Genomic DNA, 23,060 nt, shown 5'->3' on the forward strand with positions numbered 1-23,060 from the left:
ATGATAAAAAATAGATTTTGTGTTGTGTCGGGTTGTGTGATAAAAATGTATAATTGATTGCAATTGCCATTTCAACACAGAACTAAGTTTTGTATATGTGAAAATAACACCAAACAATGCATTATTCATACATTTTTTAATACAATTAACACAAATATACCTTACCGACAACTCCTCTGCATATAGAGGACTCTGTGGGATGCATAATCGACCGTGCACTAAAGAAGCAAAACACAGGAAGAAAAGCCATTCCTGTAAAGACTAAATTCCTTATGAAGGCCTCAGCAAACAGTTGATTAAGGACGGCTTTTTTTAACGGCATTCTCAGAAGAAGGGGGGAGAAAGCAGTTCCTTTTATCTTTGTCTCCTCCACCGCGCCTCAACTCTTCCCGTTCCTCGCCTGGAGAGACGCTGAGGAGGGCTTACGCTTCCCACCCCTATCACAGGACGCAGGGCTCCTAGTCCCCCACTGCAGAGGCAGTTCATTCCAGATACCGCAGACCTGAAAACATGGCCGAAGGCCGCAAGCGCTTCAGAAAAAAAAATCAAAAACAAACACCGGATGCATTATGCATTTTTTTTTGTTTCTCTTTTCAGACTTATGTCCCCTGTGTGTTTTCATATGATTAATAATGCTAAGGTTCCCTTTACCCATTTTGTAAATGAAAACTTCAAAGTTCAGTCCTGCAGGCTTAAAATGAGACACCAAGGCAACGGGCAAGGATTCCAGATTGTAGAGTTCAGATTCAAACTGCATTCTGGGATCACGAGTCAGGGCAGGTTTAGTTCATGACAAAAAAATCTCTTTGATGGTATTTGGGGGAAAATTCAGTCTGTTGACATATTCAATCAACTGTGGTCATGATACCACTATTTGCAGCTCTGTAATATTGATAGGTCAAAGTGTTTGAGGGTTGTGTGTGAGTACCAAAGCAGCAAGTTGTAGTCAAAGTAAACTAAACTGTCATCTATAGGTTACCACAGAAGGTTGATTATGAAGACTTTCAAATATTTCAGAAGCAAGTCATGAGGGTTACCTTAAAGTTAATCATTTGTCATTGATTGAGGAAGTAGTTTGAGATATTTATTTCTAACATTTTGTTATTACTTTTGGTCATGTGAGAAACATTCATTAATTGAAAAAGTTCTGGTTCAGAGAGATGGCTTTTGGTTTAATTTTTTTAAATTGTCACAATAAACCTCTAGATGGATCATCATTTTAACTCCAAATGATCTGACTATTTTGTAATACACTTTGAAAGGGAAATTAATGGAGGTTACAGGCTGGGTTTAGTAGTGGACCTCTCTGGTCTGGAGCCAGGATATGGGGTCAGGGCCCTTCCCCAAGACAGCGGGTTCAACCGCTTTATACGAGTGTCGAAAACGGGAATCATTTCAAATGTTGCACAATCCCCCCTGGTCTTTCTCCGCAAGTGAATGAAACAAACCTTTCTGGTTTGGCACTCTCAATAAAGGGATGGGAGAGTGTCCCCTTAAAAACATCTGAGTGTTGCAATCCACAGATGGAGAGGGAGGGATTGTGTTACAGGTGAATGGAAGAGGAAGCGGAGCAACCTGTCTTTCTGGAGGAGAGGGGTGGGGGGGAGGAAGACAGAAAAGATCTCTTCCTCCCCCTCCGACCCTCTCGCGAAGGGACAAAACGTTTATCGCCCAAAAAACCAGAACACCGGGGTGTTAAATCGACAGAATGGAGTAGCTCCTTTTTTTCCCCTGGTGTCCAGCAGGAAGCCCGGGAGGACGTCCAGCAGTAGGGGGAGCGAGGCAGGGCCTGGAGGCTGCCAGGGCCGGGGAGTGAGGCAGAGCTGGGTGCAGGCTGCCAGGTCTGGGGCAGGCGTGGACTCTGTGTGATACAGAAGCTGGAGGAATTTTCTCTGGATTACTCCTGGACCGCGGCAGACCGCTTTGGCAGCCCCCCTCGTCCCTCCCTTCCCCACAGCACCTCCCCCATCCCCCTCCCCCATTCCCATTCCCAATGACTCCCGAGGATCTGGCACCGGCTTCTACAAAACCCCAGGGCTCCCCGGACACCGGAAAACCTGAGTGGAAGCTCCGACGTGCCTGGGATCAGTCTCCCATGATCCTCGCTGGGTCCATGCATCGAAGCGAGATGCTGGTGTGTATGTGTGTGTGTGTGTGTGTGTGTGTGTGTGTGGGGGAGGTGTAATTCCATAGCATCAGAGTACTGACTGAGAGAATGTAAGCAGAAACCACATGCTAAAAATAGCATTGCCAATCATTCAATTATGAGTATGATTTTCTCTTTTTTACTATTTGTTTCCTAGATGTGTGGCATGTGGGATTTTTTTTTTTTTTCAAACCCCTTTGACCAAAAACCGCCTGCTCTCTCTCTCTTTTCCTTCTAATCCTGACTGGTGAAAAGCACTCGCTCCACTATAGTTGGCAATGATCAACTGCCAATTGCCATAGATTGTAGGTTCTCTCCACTGAGGTGTATAGTGGTTCTCCCCGTGTGCAAATGTAAAGCGCTGTTCACATGTCTGGGGAATATGATAATGATATTTTTTTGAACTGTCGTTTGAACTACATTTTTTGCATAACTGTACTTTTTACAAGCTAGATATCTCTTTCGGGTAGTAATTGGTAGTTTGTACAACTACACATTCAAAGTAGTTTCCCCTAAGTAGACAGCACATACGTTGATGACACAGGACTTTGGTAGATTGGGACACTGGCACACTTAATTTAGTAGTGGTCCCTTTAATAGTCTTCAAACATGATGCCTCCAGCCTTCTTGGCTACCCCTCCACCCACCCACCCCTCTCTCTGACCTCACTCCTGGGAGGACAAAAGGACGAGCGGGCAGGTAAGGGCAACATTTTATCTTTTTTTGTAGTCGTCATGGTGACAGGTGTCTCGTTGTGCGTGTCAGTGCAGGTGGCCATGTTTCGGTCACTGGGAGAGAGTAAAGAATGTTCCAGACCGCACTCCAGCACTAATTATCTCCGGAATGTCAACATTTCCTGTCTCCTGCCACTCTCTTGTGAAATTGGCAAAATGGTTACACAATCTTTTTACTCTCTCTTCATTTCCCCCCTCATGAGCAATTCCACAAGGAATTAACCGAGATCCTCCTCACACTTGTTATTGTTCGATACGCCAAATCACGCTGGTGCCGTTTGACTTTCAGTTACAATCACTTAACGAGCTCTGATTTCCAAAGGCATCCTTGATGTCCAGAACGGACTTTAAAACCATCAAAAGTTCCTTTGATATCCTGACCACTTAGGAAGTTGTGACTAAGTTCAAATATTTTGGGAGGGGGCTTGGAATGGAGTCCATTTCATAATTGGTCTTTGATGGTCATAGCATAAGTATTCCGTTTTGATAACATGCTGACTTCCTGTTTCCTGTCATGTGTAGTACAGTACATGGACTGCTAAAACCTCCCCGAACTTTAAAAACCCGCCCCCCAGCACGCATGCACGCACATACACAGGCGCACGTGCAGAACGAACTCATCGCTCACATTCCAGCGTATCGTAGACAGTGGCGCGATCATATCGGCGAAGCAAGGACGTAAATTAAAGTGAGGACATCCTGGAAGCCCACACAAAGTTCATTTGCGGAACACGGAGTGGTTTCTGAGTAGGGAGGAGGTTATCAGCCAACTGAAAGTCCCCTGCATCAGCGCATTAGCAATACCGAAAAACGATTTCCATGTTTTATGCACTGTAAAAATGACATTGCCATTTAGGTATTATGAAAAAATAGAAAAGTTCAACACTTTGTGTGTCATTTGCTTCCAATGGTAGTTGGGATTGGACATTCAGCCTAGATCTCAGGCCTGACACGATATAGAAGGTAAATATTAAGCAATACATTACAACCATTTAAAGTAGCCAATTCAGCCATATGAAGGATGATAATATGGCTGAACTGATTAAATATGTAAATATGTAAATATGACACCAAGAACAGTCAATGTTCTTATATATGAACTTTTAATGCAGTCAAAGAACAAAATATTCAGACATATCAAACTTCAGCCATACAGGCACACATTTGAATAAAGTCAACACCGGAAAAAAATATTGATGAGGAGACCTCTTGGATAATGTTTACAAAGTTATGCTCAGTCCCATTTACAGGAACTGGGAGAAAATGTCAACATGCACTGAACTCGGCAGACTTAATGGCTGAATTAATGCTTTTAAATATATTTTAATATTGAAGCTATATTTAATGCTGATGAATAAAATGAGCATAAAACTGACTCTAAAATCCAGTCGAAGACATTGAGATGAGGGAGGCAAGGAGATGAGAGAAAGAGAGAGAGAAAGAGAGTGTTAGAGAGAGAGTGTGTTAGAGAGAGAGAGAGAGAGAGAGAGAGAGAGAGAGCTCAGGTTTCAGCAGGGGGCAATAACAGGCTATGCAGAGAGGAGCTCCACCTGGGCAGAGAGACAGAGAGAGAGTTCAACTGAACAGTTGAAAGTTTTCAACTGATTAAAATATCAGAAATCAGGACCAGTGGCCACATGTGGGTTTAAGTGAAAAGTAACATGAAAAGTCTGTACTTTTTTGCACAGTAAGTCAAATGAATACATTTGTCAATTTAATAGTACCAGGAATTAACCTGAGAAGCATTTCATCGTTACATTCAGCGTCATTTCGATGGCCTGATTTACATTAATCAAGAGCAAAGAACAAAACGCAGAAGCAAAGAGTAATTAAAATACGGCAGAGTAGGCATTCTGCCTTCCTACAGATCGTGTTCACACACATCAGCAGGTTTTAATCGGAGCAGGAATTAGCATATTCAAATGGTTTTCCTAATGACTTTGATGTGGTCCAAGTTAATTTATACAGAACTAAAACAGGCCTTTCTTTGAAAGGTAAAAAGAGAGGGGGGAGGGAGGTGCTGTATATCTATAGTTGCAAAAGGCAGAAAAAACCTACTTAAATAATTGACACATTTCTGTATGTGTAATTGAAGGATGAAGCCAAACACTTAGGAACAGGGGCTTGAGAGACAGAAGGACGAATCTAACATGGCCGCCACTGAAATGTTCTTCCTTTGCAAGCAGAACAATTAAAGCGTGTTTGCCGTTTGATCTCTTCTCTGGCCTTCAGGTCATGAGAATAAGTGTTCCTTTATCTTAATTGAAAAAAAATAAATCATTAACCTGATGGCTCTATTGCCCGAAATGGAAAGCGTCTGAGGTTTTTTTTTCCACCCCCACTCGCTCGTTTGATTCTCATAAGAAAATGAAAGTATGAAAGATGGAAGACTTTGAGGGGAAAATCAATAAAACAAGGAGGAAACTTTAGCTACTTGGGCTAATTTGATTAATAATTCCAAGTGGAAAAAGACAGAGGCTGGAAGACATGGGCAGAGAACAAATTACCCCGCTCAGCCAGAGAGCAATTTCTGTAATGCTGAAATATCAAAGAATGCAGCGCATTAACCACTCTTCCTCAGTTTTGTAGTTCTGAAGCTGAAATTGAAATTACATATCTGGGCACCCGGCCCACAGAAGCCTAATTTGGAAGTCTCTCGCTTATCACTTGCACAGTTTGTCCTCCTTTTTATGAATATACATGCTCTTAATATTACTAATTATTTTAATTTCGTATTCCAGAGGCTCGTAAACTTCAGTCAACTTTGGTTCGCAAAGCCGTTTTTTGTCTCTGGTAGTTTCGTTGAAACAGAATCTGAAGCCAGATCTTTCCTCAAGCACCCTCACTGCAAATGAACAGGGCAACGTACGCTATCATTTCACTTTTAATGGCTGATGAAAAGACCCAATCCACCCTTAAACTATTAACATTTTATTCAATTTTCATTCCATCCTTATTCACCTGAGTGGAACTAAAATAAGTGTCACACACATTTTTAATTCAATGTAATATCTTTACGGAACCAGGTCCAGTGTGAATATTTCTTTCCATAGTGCCTAATAATAAGGTATTTAATGTGCTCGCCTAGCCTTGAGGCAGAGCCTTTTGCTTTTAACTTTGAGAAACAAATAGAATACTTATTATTTCTCAGACAACAGCGCAAGCCTGGGAAGAACAGAACTTAAAAGGCAACAAAAAAAAAGTACCAGGCTTGCTTAAACGTGTTAATCAGAATTACAAACAAACCACAGTGCTGTTACAGTGAATGCGGGCCTTACTGAGGTTTCTCTGCAGCAGGTTGACAGATACCTGTAAGCAGTGAACAAGATTCAGGTTGTCATAACAGGCCAGTGGATTACAGGTTGTTTTGAGAGCCAGTAGCATTACCGCAGGTGTAAATAGAGGTGCACTGCGGAGGCAAACCGCGCAGATCCGCTGGATCTTAATGGGGAGAGTTGCTTTTACTTTTGTTCACTGCTGTGGACATTTTGTGTGAGGCCATAGCCCCAAAATCTTTCATAAGCAGACCTGGGGGGGGGGGTTTAGGGGGTCATCATATTGCCTGCTTTGCAGCATTGTCATATTTGCCTTTGAATACGTGCCTGGGATGCAACTGTCGCCTTTATGGGCAGTTACTCTGTTCCCATAACAGAAAACAGTGAAGCATTTCAAAATGTGACAACCTTGTGAAAAACACTGCTAGAACAAAGTGTGTTGTGTTTTACTCTTCCACCAGTATCGGCTCCGGAGGCCACACAGCTGCTCTTGGTTCCGTTTTCCCTGACGTATGTACAGGATCTTACGTCCCGACGAGGTCAGCACAGTGCTCGTGTAAATGACATGTTCGCTACAACTTCCTCTGTCATACTGCTGTGTACGATGAGAAAAAATTAAATAACTTTATTTCATTTAGTTTTGATCTGAGCATCGCCTGTCCCAGGGCTGAACCAACATGAACCAGGTCAGAAATATTGGGCCAACCAGAGTGACAACTCTCTGTGACCGAAGAGCTAAAGGCACCTCCACATTGTTCAAATTGAATCACAGCATTAAAATAATTTGTATAGGATGTAATTTGGATAGCAGTTACTTCACTGCTTATGGAATACTAACGGCTCTAGGTTCATAGTCCAGTTTACTAACCTTAACGATGAATTCACTTTATATCGTGATATTAGGGTTCGTGTTTATAATTACGAGCATGTGTAAATGAGATGGGCATGATGTGTTTTGGAGCACATTTATCTCTGGCCTGTGTCTTGGCACAGCAGCCATTTGCTACATAAACATAAAGGAGAAGAAAGAGAGTGAGTGCAGACATCATGGGTCTCTTGCTCAGGGCAGCAGTGAGAAGCCATAGTGCGGCTGCTGTACTCACAGAGAATTTCTCCACAACATTTCTCCTCGTTTTGAATATTCTGAAGGCGCTGTCGGTACATGACTGCTTCATTCTGTGCCGTCCTTCCTCCCCGAACACCGTGTCTCCTATCAGCCCGCTGTGCACAGGCGAACGCTCGCTCTGCGACGCGATAATTCAACCTCAACTACTGAGCCTTCATAACTAACAGAATGAGCAAAATAAATAAATTCAATAAAATCCAACCTGAAGGAACCATTTGTAAATTACCATGTAAAAAGCACGGTTTGAGCAACTGTGCCCCCCTCTCCCACTGTATCTTTTAGTCTGTGACTGAGGGGTGGTCCTGAGTTCCTTATCTGTACACAAACAGGAGAAGGAGAGTGATTAGCATCTCATTTAACCCAGCATCGCACCCAATGGCCTTCCATTCATAAGTCACCTTCCTTTTTATACACGTATTTAAGCGGTAATCATTGGGCAGTCTCGCCGTCTTGTTTGTGGGGATGACAGACAAACATATTTCCATCTGAAAGGCTGCCTTTAAGATGGCGGGGGTTTTTTGTGGATCAGAGACATTGATATCAGTCTATATTCACACGGGCCCAAAGCCACCGCGAGCGCGATTTGCATGAAATAAATCTGCTTCAGGTGCCCGGCCTGCCCCCGCCAATCTGCGCTGCAGAGCCCGGGTGTCAGTGAACGGCGTTCGCCGCGGAGACGACGGCTTCCTGCCGCCGTACCTGGCTCAAAGGAACATGGCCGACATGCTTCCCACTCCTCCTTTTGTGCGGAGTTTGTCTGCGTGGAATCACACAAGCCTTCGTATTTATATCCTGCCTTAATTTGCGGTTTAGAATGTGCCGCTGCTTGCCTGCACCAGCTGTGATGTGATTTGAAACAAGGTTGCTCAAAATCATAAATGTCATTTAAAAAATCTCATTATCTCTGGGGTTGTCTGAACCACAGTGTACACCAATAATGTCCATATTATTCATTGCGTCTATTTGACAAGTAAGCACTCTTCTCCAGTTAAGTTAATGTAATGCATTGTAATGTAAAAATACATGTAATGCACAAGAAGTAACGGAGATTGAAAGGTAACATCACACACCTTTTGGCATCAAGTTCTGTGCTGGCAATTCTGCCTTCCCAGTGATACAGTAAAGTAAGTGCGAGAGTGTATAACACATCCTGCTATAACAGCGTGTCACCACAGAAGGGCAGAATCTGGCTCTCCACCTCAGTGAAGGAGGAAAAATATTCTGCAAGAAGAAGCTCTTCACCAGATGCATCTCTCCAGTTCACTGTTCTGATCCCCTTCCAACAGAGTCACAGGGACAGATTTGGTACAAGTATCTGAGACCTACAACGATTCCTTTTTTATTAAAAAACCCATGGATGTGTCCCATATACTGTACATAACTCCATATTAACCATATTCAGCTGCCCAGCAAATACTGACCCAAATCGTAGATTCAATCATTAAAGGTTGTTGATAGCAGAACTACAAAACTCACAAACAGCTCCTGACTCAGTTATTCCAGTACAGTAAATACACAAAGAAACGGTTGGTTTTAAAACATTAACCACTCAAAACATTCTTTGTGTTTGTTGGTGATTAATCATGCTAGTATGTTGCAGTACGTCCTCCTCAGAGTCTGTGAGTCAGGATAGCAATTATTCCCACTTTCCATCCCTCAGAGTATCATGACTGTTGAGCAGAAATGTTTAAAATGGGGGATTGCGCCACAGCAAAGGCTGCAGGGGTAGGTGGCATGACAACCTGTCAGGAAATCAGTCACCACGCAGGCTACGTCAGTACGCCCAAAAGTGTGAAAATATCTTTTTCAGCAGTGGAAAGGATCATTACCCTTCCCGGGCAGTTCTTTTCATTTTGACGGCGTCGTGAAACTATTGCTATAAACATTTCTTGTATTTTGCATTCCACATCCCGAGGCCTGCTGGCGTGTTACACAGAACACCCGTCTGTGATGTGGGATATTCTGATGTGATGAACTTCACGCATCGCGTGTGCGACGCGCGGCGGTGCGGGGGAACAAAGCGGGGCTCGCCGGAGAGCGGGGTCGACGGCCGAGCGGCGCTTTTTGTTTCTGTTCGAGTCGCCGTTTGAGTCGACACGGCGAGGCCGTTTCCAGCAGAACGGGCAGGACCCAGGGGCTACCGGCCGGTGGGCCTCATTAACAGCCCTCCCTTTCATCCTCTCATCAAAAAAGAGGTCGTTCTCGTCACACAGGTTTGTTTTTTACAGTAAAGTCACAGACCCAGAGAGAAGAATACAGGCCTGTAGTGACGGCCTAGTCATGCGCGAGACGCTCACCTTTGGAACAGATTTTAAACGCTCCTCCAACGATCTCTCCAGATCTGACGATGTATTTATTTTTGTGATCTCTGAAAGGAACAATAACACACACACACACACACACACAGTCATTTCACTGCAGCGCACTCTCTCCACAAACTGCATTTGTAAAAGGTGGGGAGAAAAAAAGAAAGAAAGTAAGAAAGAAAGAGGAAGAAAAAGAAAAAGAAAAAACGGCATTAACCGAAAGCAATTTCTCGGGGTTCTCGCTCGGCTGCATGGCGGCTCCTGGCTGACTAATGGCCTTTCATTACATGTTTCCTCCTGCTCCGATTAGGCCCCGCTCGTGCCTGCAGACCTCGCCGCCCGCCCGCCGCCCGCTTTGATCCTCACTTTGTTCACTGACACACGTCTAATGACCAGGAGTGCCACTGCCTCGGCCGCGTCCGACGCTCCCCCTCCCGCTTTACAGAACCCGGACCGCCTCGCCCGCCGTGCCTGAAAACAAAGGGCAGGAATCAGCCATTACGGGGTGACCTCACCTCTCTGTGTGCCTAAGCCCGGGTCTCAAGTTGTTTACGGAGCGGTTTCCAGGCAGCCGGCTTCCTCCTGGCATTCCTGGGCCGCTGGACCGGAGGGACTTTTACTGCAGGTATTCCTGAAGTGACATCATACTGTACTGACTAAAAGCACAACCGCCTTTAACGATCTTACCCCACGACTTCGCAAGAAGTGTCTCAACGCCTGCCAGTCATACAGAACACGTAAACATGCCGCTGTTTACTTAACATGTGTCGCACCACCCCACCCTTGTCATTGATACAGGAGTAAATATTTGACTACAAGCCTATTTTACATTCATTTCAGTTCTTAATGCAAACTCATCATGCCGATTCATATCAGCTCAGTCATTTTCAGTGAAAACCCATGTGTGTTTGCATTTAATCTTTTTCAAGTAACTACTGTCATATTTAATTGGATTCAATATTTTCATAAATGCTACAGAATTAGGAATTAAAAACAGAATTGAATTACTAAAACATAGCATAAACAATATAGCTTCTGACAGGATAACATGATGTAGCCATGCAGCCATGTAGTCTGCTAAAATCGAAGGCACTGTATATGTAGTGTGTTTGTTTTCAGTCCCCATATTCTACGCGCACAGATGAAACGCGGAAGTACACCCTCATAACGTGTTTCCATTCGTTAGGGAGGAACAAAAAAAGCCCCGACAGAGGAACAAAAAGCCCCGCTCTGTCACCGAGCTCCGGCTGCTGACTGTGTCTGTCCCTCCCCGCGTTCGCTCCTCTCCCCCCCCCCCCGCGCGTCCGATTCGGATTCGGAAGCAGGACCCTCTCCTCTGCCCCTCGACCCCCCCGGCGGAGCAGCAGCTCTGACGGAGGAGTGGGCACGAGGCACAGACGTGTCATCTACCAGCCCATCAGAGGAGCCTTTGTCACCCGACATAAACCCGTTATCTCCTCTGTGCAGATTGTAATCGCGCGCGCCCCTCGTTTGCATTCCCAGCCCCGGTCCCCGCGGAGAAGTGGCTAATCTGGACAGGGATTCCTCCGCCCTGGGAAATAACCCCCCAACCCATTCCCTATAAACGGAACATTTAACAGCCCGGATTTATCTCCCTCGTGCTCTTTACATACACATAATAAGTTTTAATTGGATTTAATGTGTGATTAGAGAAGGGGAAGGTGCTCCTTCCCACAGCGGGAATTCGAGGTGGGGGGGGGGGGGTCGCCTTGGGGGAGGGGGGGCAGCCAAATTTGCTTTACTGAGCCTTCAATTATTCTGGGGAGAGCTTAACGCTTCCGTTTATGTCTGACTTTGGAGGATATTGATTGACATAACACAATTCACTCCCTCCAGTGCTTAACTAAGTAAAAGCAAATCACCAAATAAGGACACTCCAGTTTATAGACCAATGAGGCCACAGCCTCTCACATAGCAACAAGCCCATCTTAGACACGGCACACATTAACAGGCCTGTATGTATAAAATGTCAGCCACATTAAACATTCTCACCTTGCTTTTAATTACAATTGTTTTTCTAATGCATTATTTGGAATTAATTCCCAGCTGGAGAGATATGTGGGGATAGTGCTTACAACAGCAAAAGGGAGGAACCCAGTGTGAGGGGTAATTAGAAGAAAATAAAATACGGTATAGGATTCAATTAAATTTATCTGTTGATTGTAAGATCAGTATGTCACTGGTATGAAAATTATGAAAACTAATCCAATAAATAATTTAAGCAGCTGAATAATTTATTTTCATGAGTTATACAATTGTTCTAAAAAAATGGAACTGTTTATTTTTATTTTTCCTGAAAAAAAGAATTTGAAGAACATAATAATAATAATGTATTGTGTGCTTTATCGTGCCGTCAGCGAGCTCTGAATTTCATGCGGGTCATTATAGTGACAGTCCCGCTCTCCTGTGAGTGTACACGCTGCAGGCCACTTGCTTCACCCCACCAAAAGAAACAAAATAGAAAAACATACAAACATCACATACAATCCAAAAAAAACGCAACAAAAAAAGAATGACAGACACAGCATCTGGTGTCCCCCGCTGACTCGCACATCAGCTGTGTCCTCGGTCATATCGAACATTTCCGCCATTTTGTTTTCTTTTACAGTCCTTTTCCGAATTCATTTCTTCATTGCGGTGTTCACCCCTCACATTTTACTGCTGAAACATTTAAACACTTTCATGCTCAGAATGATTGGCCAGCGCTGGTGAAGTGTGTTGAATCGCGCGCGGCGACAGACGGGAGCCGAAATGGCGGAGCCGGGCCCACCCTGCAGTGCTATTAGACGGAGAAACAGCTGCTGCAGCACAGGCACACGCGCGCGCGCTGGCTCGCCCCCCCCCCTCCGCCCCGCCCCGCTCACCTTTTGGCACAGGCACCGAGGAGCCGAGACAGGGTTCTCAGGAATGTCAGGTGTCTGCATCACAAAGCCTGTGTTTATGTTAACGCTGAGCTCAGCCTTACAGGTAGGGTTTAATCAAAACATTACCTCCCACTGACCCGGCTAATCGCCAGGGTGAGCCGCCAGTCAATGGAAGAAAAGGGCCAATCACATAAAACTTTTCTTTCTTCTTCTTTTTCACCCCCACCCAAAAGAAAACATGAAATAGTCTGTAAATGAAGGTAAGGAATGCAGCCAGAATGAATTAACCTACATTACTTAGTTTTAGTTATCTAAAATATCTCATTTTAATGACCTTGGTGATTATAAGACTGGGAGAAACATTTTTGATAATGTGTGCATAGAGCAATGCAAGTGACTTGCAAATCAGCTTAATACTGTGCTAAGTAACATGTATAAGCAAGTAAAAGCCAAGACCATTTGCAGCATGTTGTACTACATAGTACATGATAATCATTTTCAGCAGCCAAAAGAGATAGCTGTGTTACAAAGAGGTCATAAAAGTAGGAAGTATTTTTAGCTAAAAATAATAATTTTTAAATGACAAAGCTGTCTGATATTTGACAAATAGTTTAACAATCAGTGCGCATGCAATGAGTCTGATAGAAAATGCCAGCAATTGTCCCAAGGAAAAACGGCTCAGATCTGAACTCCCGCCAAGATGAGGAGCTTTTTCTCACTGAAGTGAAGGCATCTTTGACTGTGCAGTAAGGCAGAAAAAAGACAAAACTGTCTGCAGTCGGTAAGGCGTCAGTGGGGGAAAATGTATGGAAGGGGTTGAGAAAGAGCCCAGATCAACTTCAATGACAAGCAAACTATAACATGAATAGCCATTTAACTAAAGAGAAAGATCCAATACAGTTATCAGTAACAATTCAGGGAAAGTTATCAACATATCATAGGCAATGCAAGATGAATGCTCAAAATAATTTAAAAAATGATAAGGCTGTAAATCAATTGAAATAACTGTAGCTACTTGATCACTATTATCTGCAATTACTGCTTTTCTGTTGATAGTTCCATGTACTGTATGCAGAAAACCTGGAAGGTTTGTGTGTGTGTGTGTGTGTGTGTGTCTGTGTCCTTACATTAGTGTACCTGCAAACAGTGTTTAAGCACAGCACATGTTCCACCAGTTTGGCTGAGATTCAGCAATTTAACGAATCTCACTTTGCTGAAACATGATTATTTTTCAATGCACATATAATATCTGACAATCCCGGGGTCTGCGTGTGTTTATTGTTTGCATGGTTTGCATAAATGATTCAGGTTCTTCTACAGAAGGATTCCCCCACAATTCCATTCATCGTAGCGTAGCGCCTCTAGCCAGCTGGCTAGCTCAGCACCAGATGGTCAGTGCATGGCTAGCCCACGCGGAGTGCCCCAGCCACTGTGCGTTCTGGCCTCAGACAGGGTCAGATCTCCTCACCAGGAATGTAAGGATGACATCATACAGAGGAGATACGATACAGCGCGTACTGCACATTTTTACTCTCTCACACGCGGGACAATGATCCAGGTTTTGGACACAGACCGGAAAATGTAATTCAGGTCAGTGTATAATGTCCAGTTTCTAAAATCTCAGAAGGAGAGAAATGTAATCAGCAGACAGACACATACATACGCGCACGCGCACACACACACACACACACACACACACAAATACACACCTGCATATACACACGCACGCACACACAATCTCACTGGAGCAAACACATTTTGTGTCACCTGCAGAGGGGATGATTCCACTGCTCACTCTCTCTCTCGCTCTCTCTCTCTCTCTCCCTCTTCCTCTCCCTCTCTCTCTCCCTCCCTCCCTCTCTGGCGTATTGAGCAGTCAGTCCCTCTCAGTGTCGATTAACATACCTCACATTACTGCCGCAAAGATAACAGCTTCGCTTCCACGGGCCTGCCAATCCACAGTAATCCTCAAATACTCTCAATTTTCATTTCAAACAACAGCAAATCCAAACGGCAGCGGACGCACTCAATCATTTCCGCTTTTTTATTCATACGTTTCCCCCTTCCTAATTCTCGCCGCCCTTTCTCGCGTCTTTATTTCAAGATTGATTTTTTAATGAAATGTGAAGGAAACGAGCGGACGCTCCTCACAAAACCAAGCGCTCCACAAAAGGGGAGAAACGGCGACATGAAAAGTTCAGATGAGACTTTGTTCGATGACACTCGCTTGAAAGCTGCGCTTTGCTCAGCTTGGCCTTCAGCTCCAGAGCAGCTCTACTGCAGCCTCCGCTCTCCCCTGTTCCCAGCTCCTCTCCGTCCACCATTACACCCCGCACCAGGGGACATCCAGTCCAAATCCAGGCCTGCTTTTATTTTCTCCCGGGTAATTAACAGAACAATTAGTGCTACTGCTAGTGTCTTCATGCCTGACTCCCTGGTATAGGGAGAGTGGAAAACCAGCAGTTCTTGGCCCTCAAGGACCATGGACAAGGATATAATTCTGTCTAGACAAGCAACCAACCCCACACCACAGATCCTGCCTTAAAGTCCTCCTTAAAGTGTTCCTGTTAAAAGCTTCAGAACGATGATATCACTATGGAGTTATTAGGGGACGGGCATCCCTGCCTATTTGCTATGGGCAATCTCATGTTTATTAAGCAGATCTAGGACAAAGTTTGATCTAACGCATCACCTAAAACAATACGTGTATACTGACAGGAGTCTGGAGAGATATGCTTGCAGAGTTCAGATCATTCTTGGCTGCTTCATCGCTGCCAATCTTCGGTTGTCACGGAGATGACAGGCAGGTGAAGCAATAAAGGTGATGACAGAAGACAAGGCTCATTACAGGACGCAGGGAGAGATAAGCTAATTGAAATGGGATACTGCGGTCATATGAACGGAGGTGGGGGGGGGGGGGGGGGCGGCACGCTGCGTGCCTTTTTTTTTTTCCCGCGGAATAAATCTTTAGCTAACTGGCCGAGATGAAATCCCAGTGCTAACAGCTGCATTTAAGTCACACTCAGAGTAAGCCTCTTAAATTACAAAACTCTTTGGCCATGCGTGTATGCGTGTGAGAGTGTGGGCATGTGTGTGTGTGTACAGTATGTATGTATGTGTGCGTGTGTATGTGTGCGTGTGAGTGTATGTGTGTGAGTGTGTGCATGTCTGTGTGTGTGTCTGTGTGTGTGCACACAGTATGTATGTATGTGTGTGCATATGTGTGTGAGTGTGGGCACGTGTGTGTGTGTGTGTCTGTGTGTGTGCATGTGTGTGAGTGTGGGCATGTGTGTGTGTACAGTATGTATGTATGCATGTGTATATGTGTGCGCGTGTGTGTGTATGTGTGTGACTGCGTGCGGGTGTGTGTGTGTATGTGTGTGGCGTGTGTGCATGTGTGTTTGTGTCTGTGTACAGTAAGTATGTATGTGTGTGGGCGTGTGTGTGCGTGGCATGTGTGCTTGTGTGTTTGTATACAGTATGTACGTATGTGTGCGTGCGTGCGTGCGTGTGTGTGCATATATGTGTGAGTGTGTGCGTGTGTGTGCGAACCCTGCCATTTAATTACCGCTCCCTTGTACGAGTGCTGCATAATTGAATTATTGCGGGCTATGTGTTTCCTAAAGGAGGCAGAGTGCGGATGGCCAGTGAGTGACCACAGGAGCCAATCCCACACAAAGGCCCCTGATGGGCCCTGATTGAGCTGGACCGCAGTGGGCAGGGCCAGGGAGGCCCCCGTGCAAAGGGAGGCCTTGATGGACGACGTCGTAAAAACGACCTTCAAAGTGTGTGGGCCGCAGTTTGCCACCGTCGCCCCTTAATCTGGGATCAGAGAGGCCCTGGGAGCTTCCCAACTTTCTTCATTTCATCCCGTCAATCGGCCGCTTTTCAAAATCACTCATGTTGGCGTATCTTATTCATTTCCACTCACTGCGCTGATGAAGACATTTCATAAACAGATGAACCCCCTTCATATCCCCCACGCCGGATCGGGAAACCTCGGGAATATTAAAGAGGCGGTGATTTATAAGGGGTCTAGTGTGCATAATGGAAATCAGTGGTAAGTTGTTTTAGGGGGGAAAAAAATGCTGGTTATTAAGCAAAGGGGAACATTAACGCAGTTCATCTGTATCTAATGATTCATATTCAAATGAAATGTCAGGCTAGTCCAGACAGGGCTGTGCATCATCGCCTGTCAAGTCCTTGGTCATTCATCATGCTCAGCGCAGGCAGGTGTGGTTAGAGTACTGACGAGCTACAGGGCCTGTCCCAGTCATGTGCTCTGACAGTATCATAATGACACAATGAGGGACCAATAGGAAGTCCAACAGGACGGTTGTCCGGCAACTAACGCCTTACACGCTGTGGAATTCAAAACCAGGTGTGGAGTGAATTTCGGTCTGTGTGTGTGTGCATGTGTGTGGCTGCATGCGTGTGTATGCATGTGTGCATGTGTGCGGCTGCTGTGTGTGTATGAGTGTCTGTGGCTATGTGTGTGTGTGTGTGTGTGTGGCTGCATGTGTGTGTGTGTGTGTGGCTGCTGTGTGTGTGTGGCTGCTTGTGTGTGTGTGTGTGTGTGTGCGTGTGTGTGTGTGTGTATGTGTGTGTGTGTGTGTGTGTGGCTGCACGTGTGTGTGTGTGTGTGCGCGTGTGTGTGTGTGTGTGGCTGCATGTGTGCGTGTGTGTGGCTGCTGTGTGTGTATGAGAGTATGTGTGACTGTGTGTGTGTGTGTGTGTGTGTGTGTGGCTGCTGTGTGTGTGTGTGTGTGGGTGTGTGTGTATGTGTGGCTGCTGTGTGTGTGTGTGTATGTCTGTTCATACATGCGCCTACAGGGGTGTGTGTGCCTCTGAGTGTGTCGGTATTTTTGTACATTGAATTAGCCCTACCTTTGGCACTGTTACCTGAACTGAAAGATAATCTTACGCAATCTGCTCTTGTTTTCACCTAAGCACTGTTTACACTTACATCTTCAGTGCTGGACTGACACCAATGTCAATAACAAAATAAAACCTATGAAAAATGTGCCAAGCACCAGTGATATCCATAAGTGACATCTGCAATTATCTCAAATTCAGGAGCATTAGTCCAAAAAAGTTTTTTTTCCCCCCCAGCATCTTCATGTCACATGACCCACACTCATTCACCTCTAAAAACACACAGCTATTACTCCCACAAAAGGCTGAAGGTCAATTATGTGTAACCTGCTACCAGGAAGCCATAAAGGAGACAGGCCCAGGTTTCAGCAGTGTCCATCACTTAGTGGCACACACAGCAGACGTACATCCACCAGCTCCAGCGCAGGGACGCGGGCTGGGGCTGGGGGCTCTTTATTGGCACCATGTCTCTCATCGCCACGGCGATTCCCCTGCCCCATCTCCCCGCAGACACAACTGTCACTACGTCCATTACCAGCGTCCATTCAGGGCCTACCTGCCGGCCCAATGGGGCCCTTGTTCTCGGAGGCTCCGCCCTCCGGGCGGCCGCTGCCTGCTGACCCCTAGCTCCACCACCCCCATTATTGTAATTACAAGACTGGAAGCACTGGAGACCGAGGACCGCATTGCGGCCAATTAGAGCCGGCCATGTCCGACGCACCCGCGGTTTGGGTTACCCAGACGGGGCACAGGGGGACGGACGTCAGCCTCGGCCAGGGCCTGCGCCTCTATTCATGCGTGCGGCCCCCAAATAGACAGCCCTAATTTGTGCCTGTCATTGGGGCATAATAAGGTCTGTGTCTTCAAAATGCTAACCCCCCCATTTCAAAAGCAGAGGTACCCTGCTCTACAAATACTTTTTCCACCAATAGATTCCTTAGGTATTTGTGGAAAGGACCCAGGAAACCGTCTCTATAATTTGCATTTGTAGCCCGGTGGTGTCATCCTTCCTTCTGTCGGTCTTCAGGGGAACATGGTCTAGCGTTATGCCATTCACACTTCAGGCCTTACAACAACACAAACAAGCAACCCTAATCCAAACTGAACCTAAGATTATGGAATTAGAATCCAAAACCAATCGTCTCTCAGGAGGAATGTGTGGTCACAGCCCATAATATTCCGAACACGTGTGGGCCGCACTTCAGAACACGGCTGGAATGCTACTCCAAAATCCTTACACAAGTCACCAAACCAAACATAAAAATTATTTAATTTAAATAACCCTGAAACAGGTATCTGAAATGTCCTGAAGGTTTAAGTGGTTTTATTTCAATCAGCAGGTAATTTAGTGTGTGAGCTCTTTAGCCAATCATTGATTTAAATAAGCACTAAAGTAGAGAAACACTGAAAATCGGGGCACTGTGGCCCTCCAGGATTTGCCTTTGAGATGAATGTCCTACACGAATACATTTGAAAAGCAAGCAAGAAAAATTATCTAGCAAAATAAAAATGTGGAGCTTTTTCTCTGACTGAAACATAAAACTCAAAACAGTGGCCTATAGATTATGTTCTCAACTGCCATGTCACATGAGCATTCTTTCCAGTCAGAACAACTCAGCACATATCCTCATCAATCTTCATCACTATTCAAGGAATCTTCTCTGACAAGGAAGATTAATTGCTGGGACAAGTAAACAAAACATTATCATCATCATCATCATCATAATCGTCGTCACCATCATCATCATCAGATCTCAAGAACACTCAACATTCATTGCTATTGGCAGTATAACAGAATCTCCACTAAATCTGTGCTTAGGTAGACAAACGTAGATCTAAATCAGTACATCGCTGACACGCTTTACACTGTGTTATTGGGAGGTGCGAGGTCACCTGTCCCTTAGAGGGCTAACAATTGTTTCACAACTTACCTTCTTTTCTCACAAAATGGAGGGGTAATGCGAAACATGTTTTTAACCTTATACACAAACTTCAACACAAATGAACCGTGAATATTACAAAAATGTAAAACGTTGTAAAACTGTGTACACAAATAGAATAAATTCTAAAATTGCACACTAAATAGTTACGGAAAAATAAAGTTTGAAAAGATTATTCACTCATTTTTGACATCCATGCCTCCTGACCATATTGATCAATCCGCATTGAATCTTCAAATATCTTACGATATTTTTCAACAAGTTCTTTCAATTTACAGTAGAAAGCAACAAGTTTATGGTATTATCACTCTGCTGATCTTCTCAAGGGCCGTAAAGCTCTCACTCAGCCCACGTTGGTAGCGTCATAGCCGTTCATTTCTCGACTCAGCGTAACTGAAGGTATGAACATGTCCCACTGGCGTGCTGCTGGAGTAAAAGGGTCACCAGAGTCCTTCAGGGGATTTTAAACTTCTTTTTACATGGCCATTTGTCATTGCTCACGCGAAGAGGAGAAAAGGCACGCATGCTATCAGCCATGCTGTCTGCTGGATGAGGTTCAGGATGAGTTCATCATCTCTCAATCAATCGCCAAAGGTTCGACATTTTCAACACGACACATGCACAAACTTCACACACCTCCAGATAACGTTCTTCCCCTGTGACTCACGTACTTACTTACTGTTTAGGGGAGTTCCTATTCTTTTCAATGTGCTATTTCTACATTTCAAATTCACTGTGAAATGGGAAATACTGCTTTCTCAAAATATCCGCTGCCAATAATATGGTGGCAGTGGATGTTAAAACAATTTTGCAGTATAGACGCCATGTAAATGAGACAGGCAATTATTGTTTTTATTTCAGTTATAGAGATTGTGCTTAAAATTAATTATTGATTATTTGGAGAAAGAAATACTGCACTTTTTCAAAATATCCACTGCCATAATACTTCATGAATGTTTTTGCAGTAAACATGACATGTTGCTAATAAGACTGCATATACATGAGAAAGGCATATGCTAATACATTTATATTAAGATACATTTTTTAAATTTATTTTATTGATAGAGTGTGGTTAAAATGGAAGGGCCGGCCTTTAATCTGAAAATTTGGTAATCTATGAGCTACACCCACCCATCAATCCTTCTGAGAGTTTTGTCGTAAATGTTACATTCAAGACAAAAAAACAAAGTGGTCTTGTGTCTGCACTCATCAATAGTTGCTTATACTGTATATCTACAATATGCCATGTCAATAAAGCACTTTATTTTAAACTTGGATTGAATATATCTTGTATCCTTGGGTAACTGTCTGTAACCCCTGGCTATTCACTAGCACATACTATTTTATCCACTGGGATTAACTAACCTGAGGCTGGCTTCAGATAGGAACCGAATTCACAGGGACACAAGCACCTAAGAAGTACATTTTGATACGATCGATCTATCCTGTCCTTATTGACACAGCAGGCCTTATCGGCTAGGACCATACAATGAGCTACTCCATACTGTAGGTCTTCAGTAAGGGAGCTTCTAACACACACATGTACATGAATGCATGCAAGCGAATGGTTATGATCGTGGTTCGTCAAACCCCGGTAACAATGTCAGAACATCATATCGACGATGTCACAACGGTGCCAATCAGGAAGGTTCAAACTGTGGTTCAGACATGAGGAAGAGTTTCTGTGGGGGGCGGGGGGGTCACTCTCTCCACAGGTACTATGGTGTTGGGGGGCATCGGAGATTTCAATGGCGATCTGGTGTTGGGGGGAGTTGAAGGGTGTGTGTGGGGGATGGGGAGGAATCATTTACAGATACACAGCGTTATCTCCCACAGAGGTGTGGAGGAAGCAGATTAACAAGTCTGCTGGATGTACACTGTCCAGGCCATAAGAATGGAGGAAAAAAACCTACAGTGGCGTTGTTGTTGCAAAATCCCTCTTTCAAACACTGATAAGGAAACAACGTATTTCTATCCTCTAGGGAAGCAGATAACGGAGCTGCAAAGGGCTGGCGGACAGATCAACTCAAATGAATACCAATGGCAAGAATACAGGATATCCCTTTGGGTTGTATATCTACAGTTTCTTTTTATTAAGATCGCCACAAAAAATATGCATTAGAAATATGAGCTTAATATATGGTAATACTGTGTAAACACACAGATCCGAAAGCCATTCTGGAGAATGTATCGACTTGAGCGCTCGAAGCCTTAATGATTGATCTTCAAACTCAACAGTAGGCCCCAGAGCATATTTATCTTGTTGAAAGGAAAATGACAAAAATGTAAAACTCTGCACCAATATTCCGCGGGAAAATGAATGACTGCTACAGCCTCAGCCTTTTCATATACAGACTTTATTTTATTTTCCATTTGAATTGAAACTGAGGAAATGGGAAAGGGAAGCCCAGTTTCACCACTTTGAATCCGAGAGGTCACATATGACCGAGAGTGCAAACATACACCTGACCGTCACAACAGGCAGGTCTGAATGTGAACTAATGCATTCCCAACCTTCCTCCTTCTCAAAAAGGAATTAAAAACATGCACATTAATGGAACCAAACAAATTATACCGAACATGATATGTTGGTTTTACATAACAGAGAGGGCACAGTTAGCCTTGCCTGTTGCACAACACCTTTTTAAAAGGCACGGTTCATTTTCATAATAAAGTGAAGACATCGACAAGAGTGTGTTTGTACAACGACGCCTGACGTATATTTTAATTTCATGCTCAGGAAACCCAACCTGTTTTGAAATCACTGTTTGGGTGGACATCTCTCATTATATGCAGTTGCCAGTGAATATCTCGCCAGACTCCTTGTGAGACAGACAGTGACAGAGAAGGAACTGCATTTAAGTTAATGTGATACAGTGCCTGGGGGAAGAAGGATTTGTGAGCCCTTTGTAAGTATTGTTACTGCACACTTACAGGGCTGAAGGTTTTTCTCTGTGTGAACGAGTGATAGATCATTTAATTGAAAACAACGTTGTCTTTTTTCCTTCTCTCTCCAGTCCTGCCAAAGTCTGACACCTGGACACCCATCCCAATTTCAGGCATCGCTGAGGTCAAATATGATTAAACCTGTAGTTTCAAAAACAAAAGGAGAATAAAGGCTCCATTCATTCCACAGGTATTCTCCTGTGTAATCTTTGTGCTTTGAAAACATGAGCAGTCATATTCGGCACTAACTACACCCTGGCACTAAAAACGCAATACATCCAGATTCTAATAACCCACACACTATGGCCATACTGCAATAACCCAATGCATTCAGGTCTTAATAATCCATCTGTACAGACCATAATAGCCACACTCAGATCTTCATGATCTACGCGGACAAGAAATAATATCCCAACAAACACAAGTCTTCATACTGACATGTGACAACACACACACACACACACACACACACATACATGGACACACACACCTACACCCACCCAGCCACAATAACCCACTCACTGAGCCCCAAATAACACACTCTACCCCTAATAACCAACATTCTACTCCTAATATCCCACACACTCCACCTCAAAAAACAGCCTGAGTAATCCCAATGATGGCCGACACCTTTAACAGCCACACAATGTGACCTTAATAAAGGACACACTCTGCCCCTAAAAGCCCACATAGTTTGGCCCTACGGACACTCAGTCTGGCCCTACGGACACCCAATTTCAGGTCTCCAGCTCGAGCAGCCCACACACTACGGCCTGTAACACACCAGCACATCCAGGCTCAAATAAAATCTCCCCCTGTCAAGCAAA

General features: G+C 44.4%; 1 long non-coding RNA gene across 1 annotated transcript in view; it reads right to left on the minus strand.

Annotated features, from left to right (window-relative positions):
- Positions 1-362: 362 nt before the first annotated feature.
- LOC133134756 (uncharacterized) overlaps positions 363-23,060 on the minus strand; it is a 99,228-nt gene continuing 76,530 nt past the window's right edge. Inside the window, exon 3 of the long non-coding RNA XR_009709345.1 lies at positions 363-502. This is a non-coding gene — a long non-coding RNA (uncharacterized LOC133134756). The remainder of the gene's footprint in view (positions 503-23,060) is intronic.

Source organism: Conger conger, chromosome 8, assembly GCF_963514075.1.
Source record: "Conger conger chromosome 8, fConCon1.1, whole genome shotgun sequence".
Lineage (NCBI taxonomy): Eukaryota > Metazoa > Chordata > Actinopteri > Anguilliformes > Congridae > Conger > Conger conger.